Source organism: Oncorhynchus mykiss, chromosome 10 (assembly GCF_013265735.2).
Source record: "Oncorhynchus mykiss isolate Arlee chromosome 10, USDA_OmykA_1.1, whole genome shotgun sequence".
NCBI lineage: Eukaryota > Metazoa > Chordata > Actinopteri > Salmoniformes > Salmonidae > Oncorhynchus > Oncorhynchus mykiss.
Genome location: NC_048574.1, coordinates 51,187,177 through 51,211,248, shown reverse-complemented (window position 1 = coordinate 51,211,248; position 24,072 = coordinate 51,187,177). Strand labels below are relative to the sequence as shown.

The 24,072-nt window shown below is 42.0% G+C and overlaps 1 long non-coding RNA gene across 1 annotated transcript in view; it reads right to left on the bottom strand.

Moving 5' to 3' along the window:
* Positions 1-22,399, bottom strand: part of LOC110534237 — a 110,933-nt gene extending 88,534 nt beyond the window's left edge. Inside the window, exon 1 of the long non-coding RNA XR_002475102.2 lies at positions 21,982-22,399. This is a non-coding gene — a long non-coding RNA (uncharacterized LOC110534237). The remainder of the gene's footprint in view (positions 1-21,981) is intronic.
* Positions 22,400-24,072: the final 1,673 nt, after the last annotated feature.

Here is a 24,072-nt window from a genome sequence, read left to right as displayed (position 1 = left end):
AATTGATGTGTGCACACAAAATAATGACTTGTACAACAGTGGCGGTCAGTGCCGTTTCAGATGAGGGAGGACAATTTTTCATGAGCATGGACTTATTTCTATTACAGCATATTGGATAACTGTCATTCATATTCCATTCACCCAGGTAAATGTAACATCAATAGGTTTAGACTACTACATGATACTCTAATTTCACCCTATACCCATCATGAGGTTGCTACAACCTAGCCTATGAATGAAAGTTTACAACGTAGGTGCACACAGGTCGAGAGACAAATTTGATGTGACAGACAGTGACATTCAATACCGTCTTGCACACTCTTGTCTGTATCTAGCTGATAGTGGGTGTAATCATTAGTCCAACAGTTGCAAACAAGAGTTTCTATTGGACAAATTCAGGTATGTTTATCCACGTGTTGTTCCATTTGCTTCTGTTTAAGAAACGTTTTTCAACAGAATCGGAGGAATGAAACCACCCCGATCACGCGTAAACACAGTTCACAGTTTCATAGCAGTCACGTTGTATTCCTTCTCACATCTATGTTATGCATTCTCCTCCTTTCACCTCTTCCCTTTGCTTGTGGACTTCAATGCACAACACATCAGCTGTATGTGACCAAATCTGGGGTGTGAACTGCAATTCTATTCAAGCGTTGATTGACATGGTAGTGGCTCTATAGTATTCGAGAAAAGTTGAATAAACTGACCCCTCCGACGCTGTACGTTACAACGTGACATGTCATGGCGTAACGTACAGCACGCATAAAGCAACTAATTCTGTCTTACAGCCTCTCTCCACCCGGTGTAGCACTTCTTTCACAGTTTAAAAACAAGAGAGGGACAGGGACAGGGTAAGGGGGGATACCTAGTCATTTTTTGCATCACTCATCACTGCAAGCTATCATGACTCTCAAAAGCCTGTTTACTTCTGAAGATCACTTTAGCACCGCCCTAAAAACCCGATTCAAATTCGACACAACCCTTCAAATAGGTATGTAATGACACATTATATAAACTCTTTATAGTGTTTTATTTACAATTTAGAGGCTATAAGGTGATAAGTTGGACAGATCGATTGAAAAAAGCCGTTTCCCCGCACGACATCGCTCCTTCTCACAATCACGCAATAGGTTTCGCTTCCCCACCTGCCATTTTTAAAAAGACCCGATGGAGCTCATTGCCATCTTGAATCATACAGAGATGGGCATCATGAAGGGTCTCATCATTGATTTTGTTGGAAAGGGGAGAAATTGTGCTTTACAATGGTATTGATATTACAATTGATCTGGAAGTATTACGTTTTTTGGGCGCTAAAATTACATCAATTGTACGGACTAGCGATGTTCAAAAGTGAGTTAGTTTACGTTAGCTAACAGCAGGGTGTTTCAGTAGGCTAAACTATCTAGCTGCATTTGCTAGCTAAGTAAGTGAAACTGAAAAAAATGACACTATTTCTCTCTTGCTTCTCCTTCATTTAGGAAGAAATTAATTATTTCAAAACTGTTCAAATATTCTCTCTCTCTCTCTTTGAGTCAACTACTCACCACATTGTATGCACTGCTGTGCTAGCTAGCAAAAGCTTGCGCTTTCAGTACTAGATTATTTCTCTGATCCTTTGATTGGGTGGACAACATGTCAGTTCATGCTGCAAGAGCTCTGATAGGTTGGAGGACGTCCTCCGGAAGTTGGCATAATCACTGTGTAAGTCTATGGAAGTGGGTGCGAACCATGAGCCTCCTAGGTTTTGTATTGAAGTCAATGTACTCAGAGGAGGACGGAAGCTATCTGTGCTCCGACTACACCATGGTGCTACCCTACAGAGTGCTGTTGAGGCTACTGTAGACCTTCTTTGCAAAATACCATGTTTTAATCAATTATTTGGTGACGTGATTATGTTTAGTATAGTTTTATCGAAAAATGATCCCTTTTGAAATGTTAAAAAATATATTTTTTTATTAAATTCACAGAGGAGGATGGTCCTCCCTTTCTTCCTCTGAGGAACCTCCTCTGGTGTACACACAAAATGTTAAGCAAACCAACAACCTAACAATCTAAGATTATGTCCACACTACATGAAAAGGTATTTATATAAATTTTGGACATAATACAATATTATCCCAACTCTACCTTGTAATTTGAATATAATGTAACTTATTCCATGGGATAATTCTGAGAAGGGAACCTTAACATCAGGCAATACAGCTAACACCAGACATTCAGCTCCTATTTCATCTTAATTGCTTTACAACCTCTATAAAGAACCTCATCAGTCAGGTTGATTGGTGTTGTAATAGCAAAAATGTTTGTTGGCTTATAAACTGATACTATCCTGGTGTTGCAGTAAGGTTTTGGAAGGTGTTGTAGCCTTCTAATAGCAGTACTCTTTCATTATTAGTGTTCATTACAGGTGTTGACTGCAGATGTTGATTGCATTGTAGGGGATTGACAGGTGGGCACTTTCACACACAGTCACACATGCACCCACCCACACGCATGCAAAGTCACATACTGTATATACGCATCTTTTTTCCCATGGCCTCGGCTATGTCAGTGTGATAGAGGTTTTGTGTCTAGCACCAGTGCACTATAGGAACCATTGGGAGGCATTCAATGCCATTGGAAAAATATTATCTAGATTGTAGCACCCGGCACCAGCATTCCACAGACTGAGTGATTATTTATACATTTTAACTGCTATACACAGAGATTAACATAAATCGGACAATTGAAATTTGGGCAATTCATATTCACAAATATTGTGCAACAAACCCCACAGTCAACTACTCTCTCACCTGCCAGACTCACGGCCCTCCAGCGGCTGTGGGAAGAAACCAAGTCAACAACAGCAACAACAACAACCATGGCCATGGATGCATCCCAAATCACACCCTTTGCCAATATAGTACACCACTTTTGATCAGGGCCCATAGTGGTGTAATTTGGGACCCTTCCCGGTCCATACAGGTCAAAAGACACGATTAGAGACATACAACACAGTCAGACAGAGATACTTTCAGTTCATAGTCTGATTCTGGATCACATTCTGGAGCAGCTAATTATACTCTGTTTGCATCCCAATTTGCAACCTTATCCACTACAAATTTGACCAAGGCCTTGTTCAAAAGTAGTGCACTATATATTGAATAGGGTGCCATTTGCGACACATTCTGTGAGATAAAAAGGCTTCTTTAAGAATAAAGCTGGGGACCTGCCGCCAAGTCATCTGGGACTAAAAGTCTGCATCGTATTTATAGCTTATAATTTTAGCAGGGGCCTGGGGCTGCTGGTTGTCTGTCTGCTCGACTTAAAGCTATCTGTGTTAGTGAGAGAACTCAGACCCAATGACAGAGAGATGATTGACTGACTGATGACATAAAGGGGCTGGAGAGAGAGGAAGATTGCTGATAGATAATATGATAGGTTTGGCATGACAAGGGTGCAAACAGATTTTCGGACCAGGTTCAAATCGGACCATTACCTGACAAACAGACAAACAAACAATTGATAAAGAGTGAGACAGAGAGCGAAGGATAGATATTAATATCAAACTGTTATCATATAATATATTCTATAATAACCACAGCACATCCCTGAGTGGAACTGCAAGTTGGCTCTCTAGTACCCACAGTCCTTCTATTGAACAAAGTATACAGCAAAATCTCTACAACAAAAGCGCCATCCACCTGTCTATCATCCCTGTTTTTTCTCGCAATCTCTTTCTCTCACCCCATCTCTCTCTTTCTCCCCATCTCTCTCGCTACCCCCTCATTATTCCCCTCTCCAACCTCTCCTCTCCCTTTCCCTTTGTCTCTCCTCACTGTCAGGTAGTTATGATCTCTTGTTTCACAAACACCTAATTTGTCCAGTGTTTTGTCCTGTGTGGTCTATACTTGATGACAGTGGGGAACAATGACAGTATGGCTGAGTATGAAAGAATATGGCTGAAGTATCAGATAAATAAAAATGTACTATACAGAAGGATGGGCTTTTGTGTCAAAGAGATGTAAGCAGAAACACACAATGAAAATGTATGCACTCACTGCACTCACTCACTTTGGATAAAAGTATCTGTTTGGTGTAATACAATGAGGGTATTGGTGCCACGTAAGCTCAATCAAGGGAACTGTATATGAAAGTAAACAAATACAATACTCAGGTGGAAGTAACAAATTACAAATACTCTTGTTACTGTAATTGAGTAGCTTTTCTGAGTAATGCCAGTCATTTTACTTAAGTATGTTTTGAACGAACTATTGTACTTTGCTGCCTTTTTTAAAACCATCCGTTAACAGAGTACAATTCAGTAGGCTATCCATAATAGTATATCATGAGGGCATGGAAAGTTTGCGAGAGCCCCTCGGAGCCAGAAAAAAACTGCTCATCATTGTTTAGTCAGTGACCAATCAAATCAAATTTCAAGCATTGCATCAGTCCAGGCCAATCACATCAAGCTGTGCATACAAACTGAATGATAATAGTTGGAAGACTTTTAAAAGGCAAAAATAACTTTAGTTCGAGACGTATCGTGAAAGAGAGGAAACATTTTTATCAAAGCGGTGTGTGTGAAAACATTGGAAACGGAGGAGACTGACCAGTTCTCCTTCAAGCACAGGAGAGGCGATGCAATGCATGCTTTGCTTACCCAGGTCGGAGGTGGAAGCCTACAAAAAAAATGTAGTAGTCCACTATTTTTGTTAAAGATTATAGTTTTGGGAAAAGAAAACTCTATTGAGATAAAATGTTTAATCGAAAGGGAAAATGTGCAGAATGGAGGGCAAAATCCACTCACTTCCACTGCCAGCCACTGGGCTTCTTCTCATCAGCATACTGTATTTAGTAGTGAGTGAAAACGCCAACTGGAAGCTTCACATTTATTCATCCAGTGAAATATCTGGCTCATTGTTCTATCAGTGAAATGAGGTTAAGGTCAGGAAGTGAGTTATCTAGCTAGCTAACATTAGCTTGCTTGGTTATGACATATACATGTACTTTACCTGTGTAAATTAGTATATTGTTCATCTAAAAGCCAGAGATTCAATAAGTCTAACTGTGAATATTACTGTGCGTGTAACTGTTTGAGTCTACACAATATGTACAGCAAGACATGGATTCATTAGACATCTTTTTAGGTCTGAGAACATCTGACACACTTCAGTCTCGGTATCTGAGAATAACAAGTATGGGTCTGTTTGGGCTATTGTACTGTCAGCGATATGATGAAGTAAGTTGCCACATAAAGCAGTATTTGCCACTATACAGGTTTGGCCTACCATTAGCATCGTCTTGACACAATGACATAGGACAAGACAGAGCAACAGAGGCAGGACTCATCTGATGAAGATGATTTTGTCTCATCATTGATGCCCAATAGGTCACGAGGTACAGGGGAGATGGATGGGGACCTTGCCTGTCTGTCAGACAAGATGGACTTGCTTCATTCATCTCCAAACATAAAAAAGCTGTTCCTCAAACTGAACACAGGCCTGCCTGCCTGCTTCTACAGCCTGTAAGCATATTTTAACCTGTGTTGGACTGCTACTCAATGCAAAGTGAGCCAGGATAGACTTTTTCAGTGTTGAAAACTAACAGCAACTTCTAAGAAAAGTGAAGGCGCTAGAACAGAACTCCTTTGTTTTGCTCAAGAAACAGTACATTTAAGTCGGTTCAGTTGCCAGAATCACGACCCAGTCGTTCAGGATTTTTGTTCTGCACCTATCGATGTGACCTAGCCGTTTGTTCGAAATGTTCCATTGCCATTATTATCCCTTGCTTGCTAGCTAGCCAAATACGGCTAACTTACAGTCATGTCAAACAGTGCAGACGCCGATGTTTGTCAAAGAGGATGGTTGGTGGGCCGGAACACAATTATAATCATTGACCACAGTCAATTGACCACAAATAACTGCAAATTGACCACAGTTATTTTCAAATAATAATAATTTCATACCTTGATTACATTGAGACATGATCGTATGTGTCAATTTTTTCATGGGAATACTTGGGAATAGATTTCCTAAATTAAAGTAATTTTTAGCTGAATTCCTAGTAATTTTACTGTCTTTTTTTTAACCAAAAAACAAATCTCCCCATCCCCACGCTAGTTAGCAATTGCGCTAACGCTAGTCAGCAACTTCCTTCCTCCCTCAAGGGAAATAAAGTATTCTTTCTAACAAAGACATGTACAACTATTTCAATATGTTGTGTATCCCTGGAAATAATCAGAATTCATGTAAACATGACAGTTTTGAAAACATAGCTTGTCCAAAAAAAGAGGTCTCTTGGCAAAACGTACCCCTGGGTGTGGGGTAAGTTGAGTTGCGCAACAACGTAAGTTAAGCTGCCTACACAATGAATGAAATATTGTGTTGTTCATTTTCATAGTTTTGAGTGTGAGTACTTTTTGAACTATACAAATATTTTCTCTCCCACACACTGGCCGCCTTTCATTCTAACCTGAGAGCAAACAGCCATACTGACTTTCACTGAATTAAATATTACCACTACCTTTTTAAAACCATGTCTATCTATATTTCTCAAAAAATAAATAGAGATGCACACGAATTAGGCTCCATAACATTTAATGGGTATAGCAAACAATATTTCGGCACGCAGTGCCTTCTTCTTCTATATTTATTTCCCAAACAAAATGCAGCACAATCCAAATCGCTTTTTTGTCTTTTAATAAATTCAAACATCTTATAATATAGGCTTAAAACCTAACCAACACTTTGTACTTAAAAAAAAACTTTTAACATTGGCCAGGCCCTGTTGTTACCTCATGTCCCAGCGATAATGCTTTGCATTACGCCTGGGAAAAAAACACTTCAATTTGCTAAATGTACAATTGGCTCAAACCATTGGCTCAACTTACCCAAAGCAAACATTTTGACTATATTAGCCCACACAGCTACAAGGATGCACATTCATGCTAAGTTTAGAACCTCATATTGAAGCTTATAGAGACCCCAACTGAAGTATAGAACAATCATAGAATTATCCACTTTGGTTTAGATGCAAACATCATGAAACCTCTAACACAATACATTCATTTCACTTATAGTTAAAGGGCCTCATTGCCAGAATCTCAAACTATCCCTTTATGTACCTCAGGGGCCAAACAGAGCCCGGGTGGTGTGAGACCCTCTGCCGATGTAGAGCGGCACAGTTGGCAGGAAGGAGACCCAACCGGTTCAGTAGTTCTATATCTGTATGCTTGTTTCCCTTCCCCAACCCTGCACCTCTCGCTCTCTCTTGCTCTCTCTTTATCCTCACCCCCTGTCTCTAATTCTCTCTTTTCCCTCCCTCCCTCCCTTCATCCACATGACAACTGTGTCACGTGTGTCACCTGGCGAGCAGCCGCCACATGTTGATACCTGGGGAGCGAAACATGAAGGGAAGGGGAGTGTGAGCAGCAGCTATTTTAGAAAAACAAATGTGTGTGTAAAATAACACATTGCCAGAATGTTATCTGGATCCTTAGCTTTAAGAAAGAGGTTTCCGGAGGTGCGAGTGGGGGCGGGGCTTGGGCAAAAACTCTGTATCAGTAGCCACGATCTTGCTTATTTTGGTCCTTTACTCTGGTCAATAGGCAGAGTTCTTAGAACTGCTCACCAGGTTCCTGAGGCTGACACCACCATGAGGCCCTGTTGGAGGGGAATCTCTCTCTGCTCTGCTCTCTGTCTCACTCACACACGTGAGCGTGCACACACACACTCTGGCAAAACATTAACAGACCTGTTAGGGAGTGTGGAGAGTGTGCTGCTATTGCAGTTAGTTTGCAGTTTCGCAATTACAACGGCCAGTTACCATGGCTGGGTCTGATCTGAATCAAGCAGCACATGCACTGAGACGGAGCATAGAGACGGCCATTCTAAAAGGTTGACTTGAAACAGTCAGTCCAAAATGGCACCCTATTCCTATAAAGTGCACTAATTTTGACCGGAGCCCTAAGAACCCTATGGGCCCTGTTAAAAGTAGGGCACACCATAGGGAACAAAAAAAGGCCTCAACAATAGTCTGGTTTCTGTCTGTTTCCTCTTTCCTCTATTTTTTTTGTGTTATTTCTTACATTATTAACAGAGGAAATGTTTTGTGTTATTACATACAGCCAGAAATAACTTTTGGATATCAGAGCAGCGGTAACCCACCAGCATTACAACCGGGAATACAACGTTCCCGAATTGGATCCTTTGTTCGTACCCCCCAGGGCAATTGAACTGATTCCAGAGGCTGATTCAAAACACTGCAGACGGAGAAGAGGTATTTGGAGTCGACTTCTAGTCTGACTCAGGAGGTGCACACACTATCCACCACTTCCAAGTATATTACTCGCTAATGTTCAGTCTCTGCACAATAAAGTAGACGAGCTCAGGGTGAGAATCTCAGTACATCGCGCAAACAGGGATAAAGAACTCTCCGGGGAAAAGAATGGCAGGGTTGTATGTTTCATGATTGACTACTCATGGTTTGATTGTGATAGCATACAGAAACTCAAGTCCTTTTTTTCATCCGACATAGAATACCTCACAATCAAATGCCGAACTTATTACCTGTCAAGAAAATTCTCTTTGGTTATAGTCACAGCCGTGTATATTCCCCCTCAAGCCGATACAAAGATGGCCCTCAAAGAACTTCACTGGACTTTATGCAAACTGGAAACCACATATCTGGAGGCTGCATTTATTGTAGCTGGGGATTTTAGGACATTTCTTGAAAAAGTTCTGCCAACACATTGACTGTAGCACTGGCTCTGAGAAAACATTAGACCACTGCTACTCAGCTTTTCGAAATGCTTTCAAGGCCCTGCCCCGCCCTCCCTGATCACAACTCCATTTTGTTCCTCCCTTCCTATAGGCAGACTCTCAAACAGGAAGTACCAGTGCTAAGGACTATTCAACGCCTGTCTGACCAATCGGAATCCACGCATAAAGATTGTTTTGATCACATGGACTGGGATATGTTCCGGGCAGCCTCTGAGAATAACATCGCCAAATACACGGATGCAGTGACTGAGTTTATCAGGAAGTGTATAGAAGACGTGACTATTAAATTCTACCCTAACCAGAATCCGTGGATAGATGGCAGCATTCCTGCAAAACTGAAAGCGCGAACCACCGCATTTAACTAGGGCAAGGTGACTGGGAATATGGCCGAATAGAAACAGTGTAGTTATTCCCTTCATAAGGCAATCAAACGGGAAAAATATCAGTATAGAGATAAAGTAGAGTCACAATTCAACGACGCAGACACGAGAAGTATGTGGCAGGGTCAACAGACAATCACAGACTACAAAGGGAAAACCAGCCACGTCGCGGACACCAACAAGCTAAACACGTTCTTTGACCGCTTTGAGGATATCACAGTGCCACCAACGTGGCCTGCTACCAAGGACTGTGGGCTCTCCTTCTCCGTGGCTGACGTGAGTAAGACATTTAAGCATGTTAACCCTCGCAAGACTGCAGGCCCAGACGGCATCCATAACCGCATCCTCAGAGCATGTGCAGACCAGCTGGGTGGAGTGTTTACGGACATATTCAATCTCTCTCTATCCCAGTCTGATGTTCCCACTTGCTTCAAGATGTCCACCATTGTTCCTGTACCCAAAAAGTAACTGAACTAAATGACTATCGCCCCGTAGCACTCACTTCTGTCATCATGAAGTGCTTTGAAAGGCTAGTTAAGGATCATGTCACCTCTACCTCTACCTTACCTGACACTGTAGACCCACTTCAATTTGCTTACCGCACCAATAGATCCAGAGATGATGCAATCGCCATCAGACTGACCTATCCCATCTGGACAAGAGGAATATCTATGTAAGAATGCTGTTAATTGACCATAGCCCAGCATTCAACACCATAGTACCCTCCAAGCTCATCATTAAACTCAGGCCCCGGTTCTGAACCCAGCCCTGTGCAACTGGGTCCTGGACTTTCTGATGGGCCGCCCCCAGGAACCAACATCTCCACTTCGCTGATCCTCAACACAGGGGCCACACAAGGGTGCGTGCTCAGCCCCCTCCTGTACTCCCTGTTCACCGATGACTGCGTGGCCATGCACGCCTCTAAATCAATCGTCAAGTTCGCAGACGGCACAAAAGTAGTAGTCCTGATTACCAACAATGATGAGACAACCTACAGGGAGGAGGTGAGGGCCATGGGAGTGTGGTTCCAGGAAAACAACCTCTCACTAAATGTCGACAACACAAGGAGCTGATCGTGAACTTCAGGAAACAGCAGACGGAGCACACCCCTATCCACATCGACAGGACAGTAGTGGCGTAGGTAGAAAGCTTCAAGTTCCTTGGCGTACACATCACCTACAATCTGAAATGGTCCACCAACACAAACAGTGTGGTGAAGATTGGCTTGACACCTACAACCCTCACAAACTTTTACAGATGCACAGGCTCTCCAGAAGTTGCACCAACGCATCACCGGGGGGCCAACTACCTGCCCTCCAGGACACCTGCAACACCAGATGTCACAGGAAGGCCAAAAAGATCATCAAGGACAACAACCAACCGAGCCACTGCCTGTTCATCCGCCCATCAGCCAGAAGGCGAGGTCAGCACAGGTGCATCATAGCTCGAACCGAGAGACTGAAAAACAGCTTCTATCTCAAGGCCATCAGACTGTTAAATAGCCATCACTAGGCAGCTTCCACCCGGTTATATAACCCTGCACCTTAGTGGCTGCTGCCCTATACACATAGACTTGAAATCAATGGCCACTTTAATAATGGAACACTAGTCACTTTAATAATGTTTACATATTTTTGCTTTACTCATCTCATATGTATATACTGTATTCTATTCTGCTGAATTTTAGTCCATACCACTTCAACATTGCTCATCCTATTATTTCTATATTCTTTAATTCCATTCTTTTACTTTTAGGTTTGTGTGTATTGTGTGCATTGTTGTGAATTGTTAGATATTACTTCACCGTACAAGCAAATCGCTACACTTCGCTACACAATGACTTAAGGTAAACATGTGTATGTGATCAATAACACTTCATTTGGTTTGATTAAGGTACGGGTCGCGACAGACATGTTAATGGTGGGTCGTGACGTGTCAGGGCAAATGTATAAGTATTTAATTTATTACCGGAATTGATTTGGCCAGGTACAACTGCGCTCTCTGTTCAGTGCGCTCTCTGCTTAGCAGCGGTCTATGCTCAGTTTGGCAAGTGGGAGAGGAATATGCCTGTGTGCTTCGCAATTTACCAGATTTCTTTTCTGCAGTTTTCTTGATCACTCCATGACCCACCCGCTGCAGCGCCGTCGTTCAGCAGCAGATGATGCGCTTTCAACCACTGACTTGTAATTACCAGTCGTCATCACTCACCTCTGTCATCAAATGCTAGCCACTGACTGAGTTCTGACTGGCTCAATGGTCATGAAACACAAATACAGTGATGAGTTTCTCTCTCTTTCATACAAACTTTGAATAATAACGAGGAGCACCCACAATGTGTTTTGTACCAGGAAGTACTTAATATTAACTCTCTCAAAATGTAAAAAAAAAATGTATATAACGACACCTCCTGACCAAACATACACAGCATGATGGTAAACCCAAGGAGTTTGTTCAGAACAGGGCAGAGTGCTTCAGGAATCGGTGCTTCGACAGTGGAAAAGTAAGTCAGCTAGCAAGGCATTGTTGTCATTTGTTAACAAAGATTAAAAGCAGAAATAAGGGAGTACTATCTCTCAGTGGTAGATGTGAGTTTCTCTTTCAAACAATCCCATGGCCTTGTACACAGCTAATAGCTAACGTTAGCCAAAGCAAGCTAGCTCGCTACTTTTGTGCAATCCTAAACAATAGTAGAGATGAAGATGAAATGAAATGATTGTTGAAAAAAAGTTTAGGTTGGAACTGTTGCTGTTAAAATACAATTACAATTTTTTTTTCTGAACTGGAATAAACTGATTGAAGCAAGATGCTTTTTGAGTCAAACACACAGTTCTGGGTTGCTCATCTACAGCAGGAAGCGGTCTCCTGCCTGACTGAGAAAGCAGTAGATGTTCTGATCCAGTTTGGCACCACATACCTATGCGAGTCAGGGTTCTCAACTCTGACAAACTAAAAAAACAAGTACAAAAACAGTCTCAATGCTGAGCATGACCTCAGTGTTACACTGTCAAAAACTGAACCCAGAATAGACATGCTTGTTGAAAACTTCAACCAGCCACACATCTCTCATTATGACGGTGTGTGTGTGTTCTGTTATACATTTGTGTGATGTGATCAAATCAGTTTATTCCAGTTCAGAATTAAAATTATTTATTGTATTTGAACAGCAACAGTTCTAACCTAGACAGATATGTAAGAGTGTTTTAATGGGGAAAAATAAACATGAATAGATATGTATATGGGTATTTCATTGAATTGTAATTTATTTTTGTCTATATTACATTTGTTTTAGGCATACGGGCAATGACATGTACAGTGCCTTACGAAAGTATTCGGCCCCCTTGAACTTTGCGACCTTTTGCCACATTTCAGGCTTCAAACATAAAGATATAAAACTGTATTTTTTTGTGAAGAATCAACAACAAGTGGGACACAATCATGAAGTGGAACGACATTTATTGGATATTTCAAACTTTTTTAACAAATTAAAAACTGAAAAATTGGGCGTGCAAAATTATTCAGCCCCCTTAAGTTAATACTTTGTAGCGCCACCTTTTGCTGCGATTACAGCTGTAAGTCGCTTGGGGTATGTCTCTATCAGTTTTGCACATTGAGAGACTGAAATTTTTTCCCATTCCTCCTTGCAAAACAGCTCGAGTTCAGTGAGGTTGGATGGAGAGCATTTGTGAACAGCAGTTTTCAGTTCTTTCCACAGATTCTCGATTGGATTCAGGTCTGGACTTTGACTTGGCCATTCTAACACCTGGATATGTTTATTTTTGAACCATTCCATTGTAGATTTTGCTTTATGTTTTGGATCATTGTCTTGTTGGAAGACAAATCTCCGTCCCAGTCTCAGGTCTTTTGCAGACTCCATAAGGTTTTCTTTCAGAATGGTCCTGTATTTGGCTCCATCCATCTTCCCATCAATTTGAACCATCTTCCCTGTCCCTGCTGAAGAAAAGCAGGCCCAAACCATGATGCTGCACCCACCATGTTTGACAGTGGGGATGGTGTGTTCAGCTGTGTTGCTTTTACGCCGAACATAACGTTTTGCATTGTTGCCAAAAAGTTCAATTTTGGTTTCATCTGACCAGAGCACCTTCTTCCACATGTTTGGTGTGTCTCCCAGGTGGCTTGTGGCAAAGTTTAAACGACACTTTTTATGGATATCTTTAAGAAATGGCTTTCTTCTTGCCACTCTTCGATAAAGGCCAGATTTGTGCAATATACGACTGATTGTTGTCCTATGGACAGAGTCTCCCACCTCAGCTGTAGATCTCTGCAGTTCATCCAGAGTGATCATGGGCCTCTTGGCTGCATCTCTGATCAGTCTTCTCCTTGTATGAGCTGAAAGTTTAGAGGGACGGCAGGTCTTGGTAGATTTGCAGTGGTCTGATACTCCTTCCATTTCAATATTATCGCTTGCACAGTGCTCCTTGGGATGGTTAAAGCTTGGGAAATCTTTTTGTATCCAAATCCGGCTTTAAACTTCTTCACAACAGTATCTCGGACCTGCCTGGTGTGTACCTTGTTCTTCATGATGCTCTCTGCGCTTTTGACGGACCTCTGAGACTATCACAGTGCAGGTGCATTTATACGGAGACTTGATTACACACAGGTGGATTGTATTTATCATCATTAGTCATTTAGTTCAACATTGGATCATTCAGAGATCCTCACTGAACTTCTGGAGAGAGTTTGCTGCACTGAAAGTAAAGGGGCTGAATAATTTTGCACGCCCAATTTTTCAGTTTTTGATTTGTTAAAAAAGTTTGAAATATCCAATAAATGTTGTTCCACTTCGTGATTGTGTCCCACTTGTTGTTGATTCTTCACAAAAAAATACAGTTTTATATCTTTATGTTTGAAGCCTGAAATGTGGCAAAAGGTCGCAAAGTTCAAGGGGGCCGAATACTTTCGCAAGGCACTGTACCGATATTTACATATAGTTGCATATTTTCCTAAGCTTGGATCCCAGGAATACAAAGAATTTCATATTTGGGTCCCAGGCTGAAAAGGTTTAAGAACCCCTTCCCTATGTAGTGCACTACTTTTTACCGGGCCCATAAGTATCTAGTCAAAAGTAGTGCACTATGTAGGGAATATGGTGCCATTTTGGAAGCAGACCAATCTGAGAATTGGTCTTTCTATTTCTTTGCCTGTGTTTTTAAACACCCCTATAGCAGAGTGAGAGGAGGAGAGAAACAGTGGGAAGGGGGACTGACTGTGGAAATGAAATTAGAACAAATTAAGAGAGATGGAAAAAGGGTAAGCAAGAGAAAGAGAGAGATAGAAAGAAGGTTGAGAAAAATAATGGGTATGTGAGAGAACACATTTAGAAAGGAAAGGCAGGGAAGAAAGGTCCTGTAGGGTAGGGAGAGAGGATGGAAAGAGTGGGAAGAGAAGAAAGGGAGAATAGAGGCCAAGGGAGAAGGGGCCAGAGAGAGAAGGGGCCAGGGAGAGAATGGGCAAGGGAGAGAAGGGGCCAGGTGGTGAAAGGGCCAGAGAGAGAGGCCAGGGAGCAAAGGGGCCAGGGAGCGAAGGGGCCAGGGAGTGAAGGGGCCCGAGAGGCCATATTTTACTAGTGACTACGGGCGTGTGGTCCAGCAGGGGTTAGTTTATTAGAGTTGTTGCTTTTATGAGGGGCTGGCTTACCCTACCTAACAAAATCCCAGCCTGCAGGTTCAGACCAGCCTTCTCTATTCTGCCCACGGCTACAGCCCTGACAGCAGCACACGCACACTGCTGCTCCATAAAGGACTGGATCAGTCCCCTATAAACCCACTCACACACTGTCTGGCACACATGCACACACACACACAGGACAAGCACTCTGTATTCTCACACCCACACAAACACACACAGATGATTTGCGCATTCACTCCCCGCTGTGTACACATGCATGCGGTATTGAACTATCCCGGATGGGTCATAAAACCACATGTACTGTATGAAGAGGATTAGCTATCTTCACTAGCATTAACAAATACTCTCATCTACCGTGTGTATCCTACCACAGTTGGCTGATGCTGTCAGCGGATGAGTGCTTCAGGCGTGAAACTTGACTTTCTCTCCCCATAAAAAAGAGGAGGCAGTGAGATCATTATAAGGAAAAAGGGAAAAAGGGAAGCAGCAGAGAAGATAGGAGAGAAGGGGAGAGAAGACAGAGAAAAATGGAAAGAGAGGAGCTGACAGAACTCAAAGTGCATTTCAGCAGAGTTTATAACCATTTGAACTGTTGTCCTGACTAACAGTCACTTGTTTACTACAGTTTGAATCTATCCTTTTGATCCCTCCCCTCCAGCCTCTGATCAGAAAAAGCTTTTGGTTGGACTGATGTGCCACTCAATTTATTCAACGTTCTCCATTTTAAAAGGGTATTATGCTCTTCTTGTATTAAAGTTCCACTCATCTAAACTGAACAGAAATATAAACGTAACATGCAAAAATGTCAAAGACTTCACTGAGTTACAGTTCATATAAGGAAATCAGTCCATTTAAATTCATTAATTAGGCCCTAATCTATGGATTTCACATAAGTGGGAATACGGATATGCATCCGTATTGTCACAGATACCTTAAAAACAAAGGTAGGGACGTGGATCATAAAACCAGTCAGTACCAGGTGTGACCACCATTTGCATCAGGCCTCCTTTGCATTGATCAGGCTGTTGATTGTGGCCTGTGGAATGTTGTCCTACTGTACTTCAATGGCTGTGCGAAATTGTTGGATATTGGCAGGAATTGATAAACGCTGTCCTACAAGTCAGTCCAGAACTTCCCAAACATGCTCAATGGGGGACATGTCTGGTGAGTATGCAGACCATGGAAAAACTGGGACATTTTTAGCTTACAAGGAATTGTGTACAGATCATTGCGACATGGGGCTGTGCATTATCATGCTGAAACATGAAGTGATGGTAGCAGATGAATGGCATGTCAATGGGCATCAGGATATCGTTACGGTATCTCTGTGCATTCAAATTGCCATCAATAAAATGCAATTGTATTCGTTGTCTGTATCTTATGCCTGCCCATAACATAACCCCACCGCCGCCATGGGGCAATCTGTTCACAACATTGACATCAGCAAACCGCTCGTCCACACGATGCCATCCACTACCATTTGCCCAGTACAGTTGAAACTGGAATTCATCCGTGAAGAGCAGACTTCTCCAGCGTGCCAGTGGCCATCGAACGTGAGCATTTCCCACTGAAGTCGGTTACGACACCGAATTGCAGTCAGGTCAAGACCCTGGTAAGGATGACGAGCTCGCAGATGAGCTTCCCTGAGACGGTTTATGACAGGTTGTGCAGAAATTATTTGGTTTTGCAAACGTACAGTTTCATCAGCTGTCTGAGTGGCTGGTCTCAGATGATCCCGCAGGTGAAGAAGCCGGATGTGGAGGTCCTGGGCTGGCATGAGACTGGTTAGATGTACTGCCAAATTCTCTGAAATGACATTGGTAGAGAAATTAACATAAAATGATCTGGCAACAGATCTGGTATACATTCCTACAGTCAGAATGCCAATTGCACGCCCCTTCAATACTTGAGACATCTGTGGTATTGTGTTGTGTGACAAAACTGCACATTTTAGAGTAGCCTTTTATTGCCCCCACAAGTTGCACCTGTGTAATGATCATGCTGTTTAATCAGCTTCTTCACATGCCAAACATGTCAGGTGAATGGATTATCTTGGCAAAAGAGAAATGCTTACTAACAGGGATATAAATTTAAAAAATTGCACAATATTTGAGAGAAATACGTTGTTTGTGCTCATGGAACATTTCTGGGATCTTTTATTTCAACTCATGAAACATGGGACCAACACTTAACTTAACAACGTCTTTATATATTTGTCTCAGAATATATGCTTTTCCCAAGGTGATGCTTATTTAAAAAGGCAGGTTATAGTAAAGTAGCATATGGAATAAAAATAAATGATCATACCATGGATCATTGAGCTATTTTATTTAGAATTTTAGAACCCCTGTAAGTATTTAACAAATATATACAACATTTGTCCTTTACTACTATAGTCCATAGAAACGCATTGAAAACACATTCATAAATGGCAAAAGAGACAGTCAAAACTAAATAATAAGGAATGAGGTTTTGAAGTGTCTGTCCTATATCCCGATATAAGATATCCGATATAAGATATTCCTATATCGGGATATCGGGATACCACTACCTCCATACTTCCAATAATTGTTTTAACCGATATCTGGTTCCTTTCGGATGAGTCCCTTGACACTTGTTGAGAACACCACCATGTTCGTGAGAATGTCCCCTTTCCATCGAGGCGCTACAGACGTTTTCATGAGAAAACCGATTTCTCCTGATCTGACAAACAGCGCTGTAGCTTTTCCCCTTTCCCCCGCAGATGCGGAAGGCCAATATAGGCAGAGGAGGTGGATTGAGACGCAGCCCATGCAACAACAACAAAAAAACAGATATCTCTAGCTCAAACTGACAGATTTAGTTGGGAATGTTTTTATCATGTTACTTAGATTTACTGGCGTGTGAGTCAATAGACTTAAGGATTTGAAATGGTAAATTAGTATCATTAGGTTGACAGTCATTCTAACTCTGAACCTGTGTTCTGAAGTCTAATTCCTCTCTCCAGTCCTCATACTCTTTCCACAGAGCTGAAGGTTGGGATGGAGCCGTTCATTGCCACTGTTGCCTTCAACCTGTTTCTTTACGGATTAGGCCTGAAACGTTTGTTAAATGGTCTGTGTCTACACAAATCAAATGACCTTTTCAGACCTAAGCCACATGTCACGACTGGCTCTGAATATGGATCAGTTTAATGCCTACATGGCCTCGCATCGTCTATCTCCACTGACTACCTCTGGCTGACTCTGCTCTAAACTTTGACCCTGTGATGCGTCATCATCGGCAGTGACCCCGGAGGCAGGATTTGAGAACACAAAAGGGCGTAACCTGATTTTCTGACCCTAATGCTACTACCCCCCCCCCCCCCCTCCCAAATCTGCTACTCTGGCACATCAGGGCGTCTGTGGAAATTTTCCCTCCACTAAAACCTCCACCCTCCCTTCCACAGGCAAATACAGATGCCTATCAACATAAACAATCCACATAGAAAATAGATTGTGGACACCTTTCAATTGATCAACATTGAATGAATCCAAAGGACTCCATTGTTATTCAAAGTAGGCAGACATCTTTTACACCATGATATTGTATTTCTCTTCTCGGTAATACAGCTGTGGCAGGCACTATGCTCTTGACTCAGAACTTGAATGAGTCTTTTACATAGATGTTTTATAAATCAATCTTAAACACTCCTTAACGACGGAGGATAGTGCAGACACCAGTCCAAAAGAGTAGAAAAGGGATAAGAAGAGCACATCCACAGCTGAGATGGACTCATGTTAATCAGTAGGATAGTGTTTACTGTAGTTCCCTTTTTAGAGTAGTGATATCATCCCCAATTGTAAGAGCATCTGAATTGAACAAATACACTAGTAAGTGATGAACAATCAATCTGATTCACTTTGACACACAACAGCCCCAACAACACCAGAGTGACAAAAGTCAAGTAAGTTTAATAGTGTTCATGTCAGTTGTACAGTTAACTGATAAATAACTTTATTGACGCACAACAGCACCAGAGTAACACAAGTCAAGTCAGTCTGAGTCGGTTGGCGACATTTGAATGACTGCTAAACAATGTTATTTTTATGTTTTTAGACAACATTATTGATACACTAAAAGCACCAGAGTGACACAAGTCAAGTCGATCTGAGACTTTTCCACTTGAGCGTTTCCATGGCAACATCAATGGTCAGTCATCCAGAGCCAGTGCCCATGGCGAGGTGACCTTGGTTGTTATTTTCCATAGAGGTCAGCTACTAAGAACGTCAGGCATGCAGTCAGAGCACTGAAACATGCCTTCCTCTCTCTCTTTTTCTCAGTCTCTCACACTCACTCTCATCCTCTTTATCTCTTTCTCTCTCTGGATCTCTCGCTCTTTTCCAACACCCCACACAACCCTTCTTTTTTACATATTCTGTTTCTCGCTTCCCCTATCTCTGTCGCCCTCTCTGTTTCTCTTCTTACTTGTCAAATGTATGCCGTCTCTCTCTCTCTCAGCCCCCCCCCCCCCTGTTCTGTGAGGGTGAATGGGTTCACTGGGATGTGGTTCAAAGGCTGTGTGAAACTCACGTTGGTTAATACTTCCCAGCTGGACCTATCTTTGCTCAGATCTTTGAAAAAATAGAAGGGGGGGGGGGGGGGGGCTATTTTAGTCTGTTCCCCTGCAGGATATCCTTTTGGACACCAAGTGTGTTTTGAATCCCTCTGCTACACCATTTAGCAATGTCATGAAATATACAATCTTGTTGGGTACAGAGAGTGTAAATATGCTACACATTATGACAGTCGAAAATATATACATATGTTTTTTTTATGTACAACAGCAGTCACTGGAAACATTAGTGAACACACAAACAGCAATTAATCCATGGGATTCAGTTTGCTAATCAAATGTTGTAATAAAAAAAACATGTACAATTTGGAATGCACACCACCCCACTAGGACAACACGCATGTCTCGTGTGTTACGAGACATGTTTTTTCTTAGCCACTGTGCTTCTGCCTCTGCATTGCTTGATCTGGGGTTTAAGGCTGGGTATCTGTGAAGCACTTTGCGACCACCACTTCTGTAAAGGGGGCTTTATAAAATATATTTGATTGATTGATTGTGTTTTTGATACACTACATCTACAGTTATCATCCTGTGACACTAGCTAGTCCAACATCCCAGTTATAAGCTACACCTCATATCATAATATAAATGATTATAACAGTAACATAATATTTTAATAACAAACAGGGGACTTCCTCAACATTAGATTAGAGATGAATTAGTTCTAAACCACCAGTAAAAAGCTTAAAGAGAACAAGCATTTCACATCATTGCACCATAATTTATGGCTGACAATGACTAAAAACAAACAACGAAAGACGAAGGAGTTCATAAACTCCCTGAACCTAAGTGAAATACCCAGACACCACATTAATAATGACATGAAAAGCCAAATATCAAGACAATATTCGAACATACGAATAGCATCTTAATATACACTATATATACAAAAGTATGTGGACACCCGTTCAAATTAGTGGAGTTGGCTATTTCAGCCACCACATTGCAGACAGGTGTATAAAATCGAACACACAGCCATGCAATCTCCATAGACAAACACTGGCAGTAGAATGCCTTACTGAAGAGCTCAGCGACTTTCAACGTGGCACTGTCATAGGGTGCCACCTTTCCAACAAGTCAGTTCATCAAATTTCTGCCCTGCTAGAGCTGCCCCGGTCAACTGTAAGTGCTGTTATTGTGAAATGGTAACGACTAGGAGCAACAACGGCTCGGCCGCAAAGTGGTAGGCAACACAAGCTCAAAGACCAGGAACGCAGAGTGCTGAAGCACATAGAGCATAAAAATTGTCTGTCCTCAGTTGCAACACTCACTACTGTGTTCCAAATTGCCTCTGGAAGCAATATCAGCACATGAACTGTTCGTTGGGAGCTTCATGAAATGGGTTTCCATGGATGAGCAGCCGCACACAAGGCCAAGATCACCAGGCGCAATGCCAGGCGTCGGCTGGAGTGGTGTAAAGCTTGCCGTAATTGAACTCAAGAGCAGCGGAAACGTGTTGTCTGGAGTGATGAATCACGCTTCTCCATCTGGCAGTCCAACGGACGAATATGGGTTTGGCAGATGCCAGGAGAATGCTACAAGCCCCAATGCATAGTTCCAACTCTAAAGTTTGGTTGAGAAGGAATAATGGTCTGGGGCTGTTTTTCACAGTTCAGGCTAGGCCCCTTAGTTCCAGTAAAGGGAAATCTTAACACTACAGCATACAATGACATTCTAGACGATTCTGTGTTTCCAACTTTGTGGCAACAGTTTGGGGAAGGCCCTTTCCTGTTTCAACATGACAATGCCCGCATACTCAAAGCGAGGTCCATACAGAAATAGTTTGTCGAGATTGGTGTGGAAGAATTGACTGGCCTGCATAGAGCCCTGAGCTTAAACACCTTTGGGATGAATTGGAACGCCAACTGCTAGCCAGGCCTAATTGCCCAACCTTACTAAAGCTCTTGTGGCTGAATGCAAGCAAGTCCCTGTAACAATGTTCCAACATGTAGTGGAAAGTCTTCCCAGATGAGTGGAGGCTGTTATAGCAGCAAAGAGGGGACCAAGTCAAGATTAATGGAAAATTATTTTGGAATGAGATGTTCAACGAGCAGATGTCCACATACTTTTGGTCATGTAGTGTGTTAATAAAAGATTGATCAACTGTAGAATGTTATTGATAACTGAATTTCTTTGTGTGTCTTTTGAAAACGGTTTATTGAAGACTACTCCGGTGTTCTCTCACTGGGCAGGGCAGGCAAATACATTGTCCAACCAAGCTCTTTCACTAAGGTTTCTGCACTCTTCCCTGGAGTTCACTCAGTACATCGTGGAGTGACTGGAGAGACAGTGGTGTGTGTTTGTCTCTATTTCCGTAAGCATGAGACGTCTGGATGTCTGAACACAAAGAGGCACAGGCATGCCCTGGGAGAACACACACACACACCTTAACATACAAATGTGCGTACACAAGTAAGCATACCAACTTTATACGTGTGAACACTGGGAACACGTCACAATTGTACAAAGTGTTCTAAACTTGTCTCAGAAAAATGAATATTCTGAATAAATTTGATTAGTCTGTCTCCACTCCTCCTTCCCCACCCCCAAACACATTCACACAGAAACAAACCTGTGCGATGTCAAATGCACTTCCTACCTTGTTGTTTGGAAGGCCGTACATCTTTCAGTCCCTCTTTATCTCTTTGTTCTTCAAAAGACTTCCATCTTCTCATGCTGGAAGACAGAAAAGTTCAAAACAAACTCTTCTCTATGCACTTCTTTTCTGCGGTTGTTCTTTCGCACAAATCCAGCACTGCCACTCTCTTGCCAAGTCTCTCTCAACCAGCTCCTGACAAAATAGTCATGATAAACAGAAAGTGAAAAAAGAGAGAAAGCACAGAGAGAGCAGAGAGCACATAAAGGGCCTGTGCCTGCACACACGCTCTCTATAAGTCGTCAAAAAACGGAGCGAGCCACAGAGAGAGAAGCACTCTCCTAACAGAGGCACACTGCAATGAACATGGTTTATTTTCCACTGGCTAGCTCCCCTTGTGTGGGACTCCAACCCTGGCTGTTCTCCTTCCTCCGCCTCCTCTCTTATCCTCCCCCCTCCCATCCCAGCCGCTCCAGCTCCAAGCTGCAGCCACTGAGCATGCCGAGTCAGAGCATGTGTGTCCAGCACGTGTGTATATCTGCTCGTGAACACATTTTTATGAGCAGGCACTGTAAGTGCACACTGCAATGCACAGTAAGCGTACATGTGCATGTATTCATACCCGTGGGAAGCAGGGTTGCTAAGGGTGCTGCAGCATTCCCTGAAAAAGAATAATAAAAACAAAAATTGTTTAACAAAAAAATTAGAATAATTAACATTTTCACAAAAGTAGTCCACTGGGCCTTTACTAGTCCTGTATTAGCGGACTGATATAGCCATCTATAACCTTCCCCCAACAAAAAATCACAGCACCCCCACCAACAAACAACTTCCGGCAGCAATGCATATATTATCTCAAGTGCACACGTATGTATTTTATATACACCTGAGTTCTTGTATTTGTTTTAGCATGAAATATATGCAGTAGTCATATTCCTAATATGCATTGCAGATGTGTGTACAATACGTGTCTGTGAATCGTTCTACATTTTTTTTAGGGAGAATAAGGTATGCTATCTGGGTCTGCATCCCAATGGCACCTTATTCCCTATTGTACTACTTTTGACCACGGTCCATGGTGCTCTGATGAAAAGTAATGCACTATATAGGAAATAGGGAGACATTTGGGACACATCCAGGTAACGAAAAACTAGTGACTATGCATTGTTGGTGCAGAGCATCTTACTTCCCTTCATAGTGCCTTTAAAATATTTAGTGGACTGTGACATTTATATTTTTGTTGTATAGGGGGGCACTGAGTTTTTCATTTTAAAAAGCTATTCCCATGCTGCATTTGCAAAATAATAAATTTCTTGTCATGTTTGATTAGATTTCTTCAATAAAACCAATATACCAAAACAGTACCTCTGTTAATCAGATTTCTTTATCAAAACCTCCTATCTCTAAACCGTCACCATATTAATCAACTCTGAGGAGGAAGCCAGGATGTTATTAGGTTGAGACTAAAGTGACTGACATGTGGGAACCATTTTGGTTTTATCCCACAAATCCAAAAATATAACGTGTAGTATCCTCTCTGATGACTGACCATAGTGTGTGTGTGTGTGTGTGTGTGTGTGTGTGTGTGTGTGTGTGTGTGTGTGTGTACATGCTGCTGTGTGTGAGTGTGCAAATATAGCCATAAAACTGTATTATAACCTGTTAAGGCATATGAATTGACACCCTGATATACAGGCCTAAAACCGAGCCAGTAAGAAGACAGTGGCAGAATAATTTTAACCACACATTTTGTTTCTTTACAAAAGTGGAGAGCAACATCTATTCAGTGAAGTCCACAAAACATATTTCATGTAACAAACAAAGAAAACAGGAGCTGCCCCCACTATTCCAGCAGCATTTCAACTTCAACTAATCACCTGTGCTTAGCCTCAACTAAAAGATACCAACAATTATTTTGTCCAATCAATGTAAACTTAATATGATGTGGCTGTCCTTGCTACTAATGTGTATGTGTGTGTGTGTAAGTGTATGTGTGTGTGTGTGTGTGTGTGTGTAAGTGTGTGTGTGTGTGTGTGTGTGTGTGTGTGTGTGTGTGTGTGTGTGTGTGTGTGTGTGTGTGCAAGTAAAAAAAGC